Raw genomic sequence first — 12,024 nt, 5'->3', positions numbered from 1 at the left:
AGACCGTCGGCATGGTGGGTAACATAGAGACCGAGACAACGTGGATGACTCCGATAATGAAATACAAATTGACAAATGAACTACCGGAAGACCGCAGTCTCTCGCAAAAGATAAAGAGGATCGCAGCAAGGTACTTGGTGTTTGAAGAATTGTACAGAGGTCCGTGACGAGGCCACTCTTAAAGTGCGTCGGTCCGGACGCGGAGCTAATCTTGACAGAGATCCACGAAGGCATCTGCGGCCATCACATGGGGGCAAGAACACTAGCCCACAAAGCTCTCCGAGCCGGCTATTTCTGGCCCACCATGCTTGCGGATTCCGGCCAAGACCAAAAAATGCAACAACCACAAATACATGCTCCGGTGATACATGCGCCATCCCGAGACCTCGCAGGCCGGTGCTTAATCCCCTTCCTTTCGCACAGTGGGGGATGGATCTACTAGGGCCATTTCCAACGGCATCCGGCGGAAGAAAGTTCTTGATTGTCGCCGTTGACTACTTCACCAAATGGGTTGAAGCTGTAGCAGTACCTGCAAAGACGACAGCAGCCGTAAGAAAGGTAATCTGGGAAAATGTCATAACTCGTTTTGGGTTACCCCAAGTCATGGTATTCGACCACGGCCGAGAGTTTTGGAGTGACACAATAATGAGCTGGCTGGAAGAGCTCGGTATCAAATTTGCATACTCCTCCGTCTGTCACCCACAGAGCAACGGACAGGCGGAGGCGGCCAATAAAACAATCCTCAATGATTTGAAGAAGACAGTTGAAGACCTAAAGGGAAGATGGGCCGATGAACTACCCGGCGTCCTATGGTCCCTGCGAACCACGGAGAAAGAAGCAACGGGGTACAGTCCGTTCCACTTAGTCTACGGTCCGGCGCGATCCCCGCGAATTGAAGCAACGGTGCCGACATTCAGAACGGCCACCTTTAACCCGGTTGAAAATGAGGAAGGCTTAAGAACCCCCCTAGACCTAGTTGAAGAAAGCCGAGATACAGCACGCCTCAACTTGGCGGTGTACCAAAACCGAATGAGAAGAGCTTACAACCGAAGAGTCCACAAAAGGGACTTGAAAGTAGGGGATCTAGTCCTAAGAAAGTCGGCCGCCACCAACAAGGGAAACATTCATGGTAAACTAACGGCCAACTGGGAGGGTCCCTACAAAGTGGTTGAAGAAATGAGGCCGGGTACATACCGGCTGACCGACATGGAGGGTGTGCCTCTGATGAGCCATTGGAACACTGACAATCTCAGGAAATACTTTGTGTAGCGGCGGAGGTATCCAAAACAATTGTTGGCACCCCAACGCATGTTTACATCTAATGAAGAATCACCCAATTTTTCCGTCAAAGTGTTTATCCCCTCCGCGGTCATATCGTGGTAGACGCCCTGGCCCAAGCCGGGCAGTCACCCCAAGAATGCTGTCGCGCCGTAACCCCTAGTCGCCTCGGCCCGCCGAAGGCCTGGCAGGGGACACAACGGTCGATACGCCAACTTACGCTGTCGCGTCGTAACCCCTAGTCGCCTCGGTCCGCCGAAGGCCAGGCAGGGGACACAACGATCGATAAGCCAACTTACGCTGTCGCGTCGTAACCCCTAGTCGCCTCGGTCCGCCGAAGGCCAGGCAGGGGACACAACGATCGATAAGCCAACTTACGCTGTCGCGTCGCAACCCCTAGTCGCCTCGGCCCGCCGAAGGCCTGGCAGGGGACACAACGATCGATACGCTTCGCCTCGGCCCGCCGAAGGCCTGGCAGGGGACACAACGATCGATACGCTAACATGTTCACAACAGCGGTTGGGAAGCGCAAATCCGACGCCTCGGTCAGACCGAGAGTGAAAGAGGAAGCGACCAACACGCTAACATGTTCAAGAAAAAGACGTTAAACGCAGTTGAGATACGCGTTCTAGCTGCCTCAGCTAAGCTAAAGGTAAAAATAAAAAGCGCTCAATTAATAACGCAAGAAGACAAGAAAAGACCTCGGCCAAGCCAGAGGCAAAACAAGCAAACTTTCATTAATGACAACAGATTACAAGCGAGAAGAATGCAGACGACGGCCGTCCCCATAGGGATAAGCCAAAACGCAACCTACCAAAGTCTTACATAAACAAGGAAAAGAAAAGCAAAAGATTACAGACATGATATTTGAAGCGCCAAAAGATGGCGGGAGGAAAGGCTCGATGGTTGGCCCCGAACAGCTAAAGCTATCCGAGACGCCGGGTGAGTCCGGTGACGACCGCCCGTCTCCCTACGCTTGATGTCCGTCCACCATCGACAATGAAAGAAAGATCAACTTCGGTGGCCGGCCCAGAGGAAAGCTTGTCATCTCCACATGCCTTCAGCCTTTCAGCCTCCTCTTCGGCCTCTTTCACCTTTGCATCATAAGCCGCCTTGGCCTCGGCTATCTGAGCCGCCTTCGCCGCCTCCTCTTTTTCCGCAGCCGCCTTTTCCGCGGCATCGGCCATCTCGTCCAGAAGCTGTTCAAACTTCTCCCACGGGAAGGAGTCTTCAGGAATGAGCCTCTTGATCGCCTCCCTGGTCGCTTCCTCGGCCTGATCCCGGAATTGAGCGCACAAGTCAGGGAGGACCTTATCTTGAAGCACCTCAATATCTTTCTCCCTTTGGGCAAGAACAGCCCTAGTGTCCGCAAGTGCCTCCGACTGAGCCTCATACATCCCCCTCCATTCTTCCCTTTTGGCAACAACGGCGTCGTAGCCACCCTTATACCTGTCCCGCTCCTCCAGCAACCGGGCAGAGGTGGTATCAGCAGCCTCGACTTTGGCCCTCTCGGCCAGTAGCTGCTTCTCAGCTTCCTCCGCACGCTTCCGAGCAGCTAGGAGGTCAAGCTTAGCCTTCCCGGCTTCCCCCTTTGCCGCGGAGAGATCAAGCTTAAGCCGTTGGATCAGTGGCCCAGCCTGGGCCATGGCCTGTTCTTGCTCCATAATGTAGGAGCCGGCCAGTTGAGTCCACTTCGCCAGCCTCTTGGATATTTTTGCACCCTCTGCCACAAGCTCGGCGGGGGGAACCTTCTGGAGTGCGGAGTCAACGGTGACATTCCTATCACCCGCCTTCTCAGGCTGCTTGTCTAATTGCCGATCGAAGAACGGCGAGTGCGCCGACGGCGGATCTACAAAAAATTTACACAGCGCATCCATGTCAACATTCATTGACACATCAGAGAGTCTGTCATTGGGAATGCATAATGAACCAGCTAAGTCTGAACCACAGGTTAGGTCCGTACCAGTCTGGACCTTCTTAGTTGGAGGACCGGGTGAATCACTCTTTTCCCGGCGGCGGCGGCAGGCTTTGCAGAACTCTTTTCTCTTTTTTGGAGGAGGAGGGCCCTTCGCAACGGTCACCATCTCCTCGGAGACATCGATGACCTCCACATGCTCCTTCTGGACCGTTGGGGTTGAAGAGGGAGTTGGGATCGACAACGTCGCCGACCTGGACCTTGCCTTTGATGTTCTCTTCGGCACGCCCCCGAGAACCCGTGCTTGAGCCGCCGCCTGATCCAGTGCCTTCAGCTGCTTGTCCATAAGTTCGTTGGGAGCCAATCTACGATCACGCGCGTCAGCCTGAGGGTGCCGCTCAACGACGTTCCCGTCCTTATCAAGCCCTAACCTCTTCAAGGTCTCCTCAGACAGATCCTGGCCAAACCGGTCTGCAAGAAACCAGACAAGAGTTACATAAAAGAAGTAAAACAAAGCTAAAAACAGGAGCGTAATAGGCAAAGATGGGCCTCACACCGACCCTACTCACCCTGGTTGAGGGCCGGTATGAGGCCGACGCGGCAAAGAAGCTCATCCTGAAGAATAATCTGAGTCGAGGGCACCCATCCCTTCTCGGATCAAACAACAGACGCCGCTCCTCGTCGACCAAGAGGAACCCCGCCGCATCCATCTTGTGCTTACTCTGGGAGACCCATTTTTCACGCTCCCTCTTACTCTCGCACCGTAAGTTGACTTGGTCTTTGGAAGGACCGGGCGCGGATAGTCATCCGGTACTTCGACATACACCCACCGCCCCTTCCAGTCCTTGCAGGAAGAAAGCTTATCAACAGAGAGGACGCCCCTCCATCTCGCACGCTGTACCACCCCACCTTACCGGGGGTCGATGCCCGAAGATGATGAAGCCGGCGGAATAAGTTAACTGTAGGTACCTCCCCCTTGAAAAGACAGAGCCACACGAAGCCAACTATCGTCCTAATGGCCAACAGATGCAGTTGAGCCACGGCAACGTTCATAGCTTTGATGATGGCCGTGACGTGTTTATTCAAAGGAAACCGGAGGCCATACTCCAGATGCCTGATATATACGCCGATATGACCCGGAGGAGGGCAACAGACCGCCTGACCCTTCCCAGGGATAACAATTTTGTACCCCTCACCGAAGTAGAAATGACCCTCGAAAAGAGTTCCACCGGAACAACTGGCGAATTTATTGGTCCAGGCACGGTCAGGACCAGTCATGCACGCCTCGCCGTGGTCCAGGATATGCGGCCTCTCTTCACCAGAAGGGATCCCTTCCTCACAGTCATCATCAACATCATCGTCCTCCCCACCCTCCGGAGCTTTTGGATCGACTTCAAAAGACGGAGACCTAGGGCCCCCAAACCTTATCGGGATGGCGTTTAGTATCTCCTCCTCATCAAGACGCGACGGGGAACCCCCCGGCGCAGGCTTACTAGGTCCAGCACCAGCAGAAGACATGTTACAACAAAACTTACGAGTTAAAAAGAGAATTTATTTGTTTACCTTGAAGAAAAATGCCACGCCGGAGTAATGATTCTGAAAGCTAGAGAGAGGTTTCGTCACAAGGGCTATAAAGAAGAAAATTTTTGAGAAAATCCAATTTCAGGGACTAAGTACCCTATTTATAGAGGAAAGCCCATGAAGAGGGACCAATCAGGGCACAGCCCATGAAACGTCAGCCAATCAACAAACAGACACGTGTCGAACATGCAACCACGGAATGTCAATCGTTGCAACAGTTGAATGTCAATCAATGCAACAGTGACCAAGCGTCTTCAACACGCCCCTTCATATCTCTCTGCCCGTTCATCTTCCTCAACAAATTCCTAAGTATCCGTTTCTCCGCCGGCCACATGATCAACCAAGCCGAAAAGCACCGCCGGGGGGCAATCGAAACAACCGACTCTCCACCCCGGTCTCGGCCCGGCGTCTTTGCCTTTTCCACATCGGATGTCCGTTACACAACCATGTGGAGGGGGGATATGGTACGGCCTAAGCAGAGCCACGCCGAGGTAGAAGAAGCCGGGGCAGAAAATTTTGTCTTGCGCAGAATACACGCTCAACATACATCGGAGCCCATACCACGGCATAGACTACGCTGGGAGCAAATTGATGGGGCATATTCTCGCACCCGACCACCAACATATTGAGCAAGGTCAAAGATATCCACAAGAAGTCAACGGCTTAGGCGGCCTAACCGACGCAGCACAGTCGGCTGTCGATGGGTCCGGCCGGGCAACTAGCCGGGGCACATATCCGCGAACTCATATCCAAGACCCCTCGGCGGCGAGTCAACAGGGCCCGCCGGCCTGCCATGGGTCCCTCGGCCGAGGGGTAGATTAGTCTTTCCACCTGCTAGCCACTTGGCCACTTGGCCACTACGTGACAAAAGGTGAAAGTCTATAAATACTCCTCTACTCTCATTGAGTAAAGGATCCACAATTTAACCTAAGAATCACTATTCATCTGGTAATATCTTCCTTATCTCTCTACAATATATACTTCACCAAGTAACAACAACTTACCTTTCTAAGTTTACTGACTTGAGCGTCGGAGTGAGTTCGCTCGACCCAAAGCCGAGCCCTCAGTTTGCTCATTGTTTCAGGAGACCGCAAGGAGGAGTTAGCAAAAGACATCACTCTACAAGCACGGGTGGTGACAAATAACTGCTCTGGAATTACACCCGGAACAATTGTAAAGTATTGTGGTGGTGTAAGGTAAATGGAAAGAGGGAAGGTATTATTGTGGGGTAAGACGATTAAAATAAGTATTGTTGTGGGGTAAGGTGATTAAAATAAGATAAAGTATGAGTATTGTGGGTATTGTTGTGGGGTAAGGTGATTAAAATAAGTATAAAATTTTACTAAATAAGGAAAGATGAAGAGTTATATGAATAGATGAAAAAGGAAAGGGGGAAAGTTAAAATGAATAGGAGGGAGTAATATTTACAATATATTCTCATTAAATATGGTAAAAATGTATATCATTTGAATATGTTGTAAGTATTACCATATATGGGTTATTAATGTGTGCCATAAGGGTACACGTTAGAAAAACCATTTTATTTTTGGAAAGAATAAATTTTGTGTTGGAAAATGTTTCCGATTGGAAAAAAAATCATCATTAAAAATAGAATGGTGCTCATTTATGGATGAGTTTTACTCTTTTATAAACATTAATGACCATTTACACTCCTTTTATTTTAATAACTCCATTTTCTCTTTCATTCCAATTCCAATTCAATTGTTTATTTCAATTTTCTCACCCTAACTACCACCATCTAAATTCTTAGTTAAAATTTTCAAAAATTTTCGAGGTTTCTTTATGACATTACCAGTTCGCCTCCGCTGGAATTTATCGCCCCCCATTACGGCCTTACGGGAAATCCTGACTCCGCCACTGATGGTCTTCAATGTGATACCTTGACCACGTATCTAATGCCTCTATATAATAATTTTTTTGAAAAATTTAATTTTATGAAAGGCTGTTGTATGGTAAATAGAAATTAGTTTCATATGACAATTAATTATAGATTTCATTCATTTCAAACAGTAAAGGTGAAAATATTGAAATTTTGACAAAAAAAGTCAAATGAGACGGAAAAATATTAGTAGTAGTATTTTCTTACTCTTGAGATTTTCGTACTCTTTTTGGGTTAGTTTTGCAGCAAAACCACTGAAACTCCTCTTGTAGCTGCGGATGATACTCTCTTCCGCAGATCTTTTGCATGCCAATTGCCATGCATGTAAACAAGTAAAAGAGTCAAAAAAATTTCAAAAGATCTGATCTTGTATAAGATTGTCTTAACTTACGAGATTTTACAATCTCCTTTTATTTCGATCATCATTTTAATCGGTTGTATGGTGTATCTCGTAAATTAAGGTGGTTTTAAATAAGAATTATTGGTGAGCTTTTTTCTTACTCCGAATTAATTCGTCAATGGAATTAAAATAATGTAACATGGTCGTAGGTCTTACCTGCCTTGTACAACTTGTTGGAGTAGACGAATGTGTTGGGATTCAATAGAGTTATCGTTGTTGGAGATACGTCCCATATATACGATATATTCCTACATCAATGAAAAAACAGTCATGAATTTTTGAAAGTATTACTCCGTATCAACCAACATGCAAGTGATGCAACGCAAAATCACTATTCTTATCACGATGTTGTTTAAAATTAAATTTGAATGTGAAGTCGTAAAAAGTGCAAGCTATTACAGCCTAGCAAGGGCGCTTACTCTCACTGGAAAAAAAAAAAAGTTCGAGACTTTTAGTTATTTTTTTCAAGTTTGTTTTATACTTTATAGCATTATCGTTTTCAGTTGGAATTTTTCGCCCTCCTAACGCTAAATCATGGCTCTGCCACTACGAGTGGGTACTTGGAATTGATTATCATGAGTTTCATGACGTTTTGTCTATCACGACCTTTATTAGCATCGGTAATCTAATACAATAAATAGGACCAAATAGGATAAGTATCTCAGATGTACTTTACAATGATACTTTAAACTGTTCCGAACGCTAATCAACCCAAATTTTATACAATTGATATCAAAATATGTTGAAATATCTCGTCAATTAAAGATCGTCACTCAATTTGGGAAAAGAACAATTCATATCTAGACAAATTAAAGTATGGGAATTGAATATAAATGAAAACTTAAAAAAATACTCTAAAAGGAGTTGAAATATAACTTGCCTTTGTTTCATCATTAACTTGATTAGTAGACAACCCCAAAGTAAAAAAGCACAAGGCAAAAATGTAAAGAATTAAAAAATACTTGTGGTTGACCATATTTTGAATTTTTTGAATGAAATTGAGTGAGTATGTAAAGTGATGTATAGCTATTTATTTATATGAAAAAAAAAAGTGAAAATAATGTGAAAGTGATTAATGGGATATGAAATTGTTACCCAATCATAGTAACAAATAATACATGATTTCATTGCTGATTATTGAATCGGGTTTTCTAACGTGTGTCCTAACGGCACATAAATACATGATAAATATTTCTTTAGTTACTTTCTTAATGTGTGTCTTAAGGACATATGTTAGAAAACCGTTTTTGTGTTTCACTTATGTCACTAGATAATTTAATCTTATATAATTAGTACGAAATCACGTAGATTGTATATTTATATTTGACAATTCAGTTGATTTTAAATATAACGTCTGATTTCGGAAAACAATCAATTGAATGATCAAATATGATCTTGTCTAAAGTTAAGTTCCCAAAAACATTTATTACATGTGGTCTATAAGATAAAAAGTGGTAAGGAACTAAGGATCCTCTCTATTTATTGAAAAATGGAGGTCCATTACTTCTCAACGGTTCAGATTAAATCTGGGTTCGATCGGATGGTTGTAGATTTATTAGGAAATAAAAAGGTAAATGAATGAGATTGAAATATATAATATAGTAATGTTTTGTGAGAGTAAATGGAGAGAAAAGAAATAGAGATGATCCATTTTGGATAAAAAGTCATGTTTATAAAGTTCTTCTTTTGTCATGTCATATTTCATTAATTCCAACGTTTAAGAACTTTTATTCACAAATCACAATAGATGACATTTTTATAAAGTTCTAAGTCATGTTTATTGATCCCCAAATTTTCATGTATAAACAAACCAAGTTCTTATTTTAGAACTTAATTCTTAAAAGTGTAAATTGTGATAAAAAGTACCAATATAGGGACCTTTTTTTATGAATGGTACCAACATAAAAATTAATTTGTAAACAGTACCAGAATATTTACTCCGATCTACTAATAGTACCAACACACACTTTTCGGCCAAAAATGACATAAAATGACCAGAATGCCCTTATTATTAGATCTGAAAAAAGTACTCCTTTTTCTCTCCGGCCCCGCGTCTTTTGTCTCCAACACACCACCAACTCCACGACACCACTACCACCGTCAACAAATCGCCATCAGCAGCCTTCGACCACCGCCACCGTCAAGCACTAACACTTGTTCTCCAGCCGACAATCACCACCAATACACCCTCTTCTCCAGCCAACAACCACCACCCCGCCTCTTCTCTAGCCGACATCATTTTCAAGTTTCAAATTTTGAAAAAGAGGAAGAGGAAGAAAAGGTAGAACGAGAGAGAGAAGGAAAGGCGGTGTGTGGTCGTCGGCGGTGGGGTCGGGGGTGAGTAATGGGGGAGAAAGGAAATGACGGAGGAGTAAGAGATGGGGAGAAAAGGCGGCAGGTGAAGGTGGTGTCTAGTCGAGTGTGGCGTCGTCGGGGTGATGGCAGTAAGGGCGGGGCAAGTGCGACTTTCCGGCGAGGGTGGTGTTTGGCGGTTAGATAAGGGGTGGTGTATTAAGGTGGTTTGGTTAATGGTTAGCCAATGTTAGTGTTTAGGAAATAGGGGAGGGGTAGAATAGGAACAAAAAAACAAATATTAGGCGGGAATTTTCAAATCCACCTAAAAAATGCGACTTTCCGGTGACTTGGTACTATTAGTAGATTGGAGTAAATATTCTGGTACTGTTTACAAATTAATTTTTATGTTGGTACCATTTCATTAAAAAGGGTTCTTATATTGCTACTTTTTATCAATTTACACTTCTTAAAATTAAGAACAAACTTGTAGTTGCAATAGAAGAACTTTTTATTTTGGGTTGTAACACCCCCATTTATTTAAGAGCCTTTACTAGGCATTCCTAGATAAATGAAAATGTTACCATCTCAGTTGTCTGAGGTAGTGATTACAAAGATAAACGAAACCACGGTACTTTAAATAAATATAACGTTTAAATGGCCTTATTACATGTTCCAAAATAAATAACTGTGATGAATTAAAATACAACTGCAGCAGAAACTAAATAAAACAAATAATAAATAGTGACTTGTCCATTGTAGGTGATCTAGACAGCTAAGTAAATGTCCAATGCATCACGCCCTTCAGCTCCCTTCTAAGCCAGCTTAATTACCTGAAATCAATCTGCTCCCCAATAATTGGTTCATCACATGTGTTTAATGAATACACGATCAACCAAACAATTGAGTAGAAATATCTAAACAACAAGAATAATGCAACAATAAGACAAATCAAATATACAAATGCTCAACCCGTTCACAATTCCATTATCCATACACACTCCGAGACACTCATAAATATACTCCGAGACACCCATATCATTATACTCCGAGACACCCATATAAACAATAACAAACTCCGAGATACTCTTTTATATACCGCCACCCCTGGACCGGTCTTCATACATCACCCGCCACCCCTGGACCGGGTTTTCATACAACAACAATACAAGTATGCAACATGGATAATAAACAACCAACGGATAAACAATAACAATAATCAACTAACAACCAATATCCAATATCCAATCCAATTATCGTTCAAATATTAAATATCACCAAGACACATTCGAGTTGAGTAGATAACCTAACTCAGCAGCAATAATCCAATAATGCAGTCCAAGAAAAATAATCAAAAGTACTCCACTTCAAATCTGTCACCTAAATACAATATTATAATTTAATTATTAATTATTCGATTCATTATTATAAGTTAATCAATTATAATTTATTTACATTAATTATTTTCTCGTGTAAAATATTACCCAAAACCCGTCTTTATAATTAATCCCAAATCCCAAACAAACCCGTTTAAAACACCAACCCTTAACACCCCACATACACGGTTTAAACCCGTGTTCAACACCCCTCCTAAACCCACCTATATCCGACACCACCAGCCACCACCGACACCACTCAACCCAGCCACCACGACGCACCTTGACAACCCCTAACCACCAGTCAAACAGCCCCTAACAACCCACAACAAACTCGCCCTAATCTCCCTCATTCCCGACATCAACCAACAACACATACAACATCCACTGCCCTTAACCACCACCACGACAGCCAGTGGCCACCACCGCGGTCTCCCTTGACCCACGGTGGGTTCCACCACCTGCCACGAGAACCCAGATCAGTCCACGGTCTACCCAAGACAACCCACGACTCGTTTACAACACAAACACCTCACAACAACCATTACCCGACAACCACTGTACCAACCACCAACTGCAACCACCCCGTTACCATCACTAAGGTCGCCCAACACCGACCAAACCAACCACCCAACTCCCAATTCAAGTCGACATTAATACAAGGGTTAAAATCCGTCTTAAATACCCACGGCAGCCACCCTTTTAGACGCCCAATCCGCCACCCACAGTGGTCAACGACAGTCACGTTTGGTCACACTAGAATCACGACGGTCAAAGGCAGCTACTAAGGTCAACGGTGTAATACGAGGCGGTCTATACGGTGTAATATGATAAATTAATTGAGTAGCGCGATATAAATATAAATTACGACGATCTTACCTTGAGACGATAATTCTTTATAAAATCCTTCTACTTTTCTCCCTTTTGATCTTTTTCCCTTACCTTAGGTCAATTATTTGTGTTTTTATGTTTGTATGAGATTATGGGGTGGTAGGTAGATGAGCTTATATAGATGTAGGAAGGAAAGAGGGAGGAAGTTTGCCAATTTCCAATTACCTTATTATTGTTTTCCTTTTATTTTTATTACATACTAGTGTAGAATCCGCGCAAATGCGCGGTTTTTTAGATAATAATATACAAAGACGTTAAATATTATAGCTTGGTAAGTGGTATAAGAGAGAAAATTTGATAGTTTTCACACCAAATAAGATTGATATTTAACTGAAACTAATTATATAAATTATTACTTAATTTTTAAAAATAATATTATTATACAATTACA

At 43.9% G+C, this 12,024-nt stretch overlaps 1 long non-coding RNA gene across 1 annotated transcript; it reads right to left on the bottom strand.

The window, feature by feature from the left end:
* Positions 1-9,985: 9,985 nt before the first annotated feature.
* LOC141621225 (uncharacterized) lies at positions 9,986-11,779 on the bottom strand. The gene is made up of 2 exons (XR_012532155.1): positions 11,622-11,779; positions 9,986-10,210 (listed from the first exon to the last, which is right to left on the bottom strand). It is a non-coding gene; the product is annotated as an uncharacterized LOC141621225 (long non-coding RNA).
* Between the last annotated feature and the right edge of the window lie 245 nt (positions 11,780-12,024).

The sequence above is a fragment of the Silene latifolia genome, chromosome X (genome assembly GCF_048544455.1).
Source record: "Silene latifolia isolate original U9 population chromosome X, ASM4854445v1, whole genome shotgun sequence".
NCBI classification, from domain to species: Eukaryota; Viridiplantae; Streptophyta; class Magnoliopsida; order Caryophyllales; family Caryophyllaceae; genus Silene; species Silene latifolia.
The sequence above is the reverse complement of the archived record's forward strand: the minus strand, read 5'-3'. Positions and strand labels throughout refer to the sequence as shown.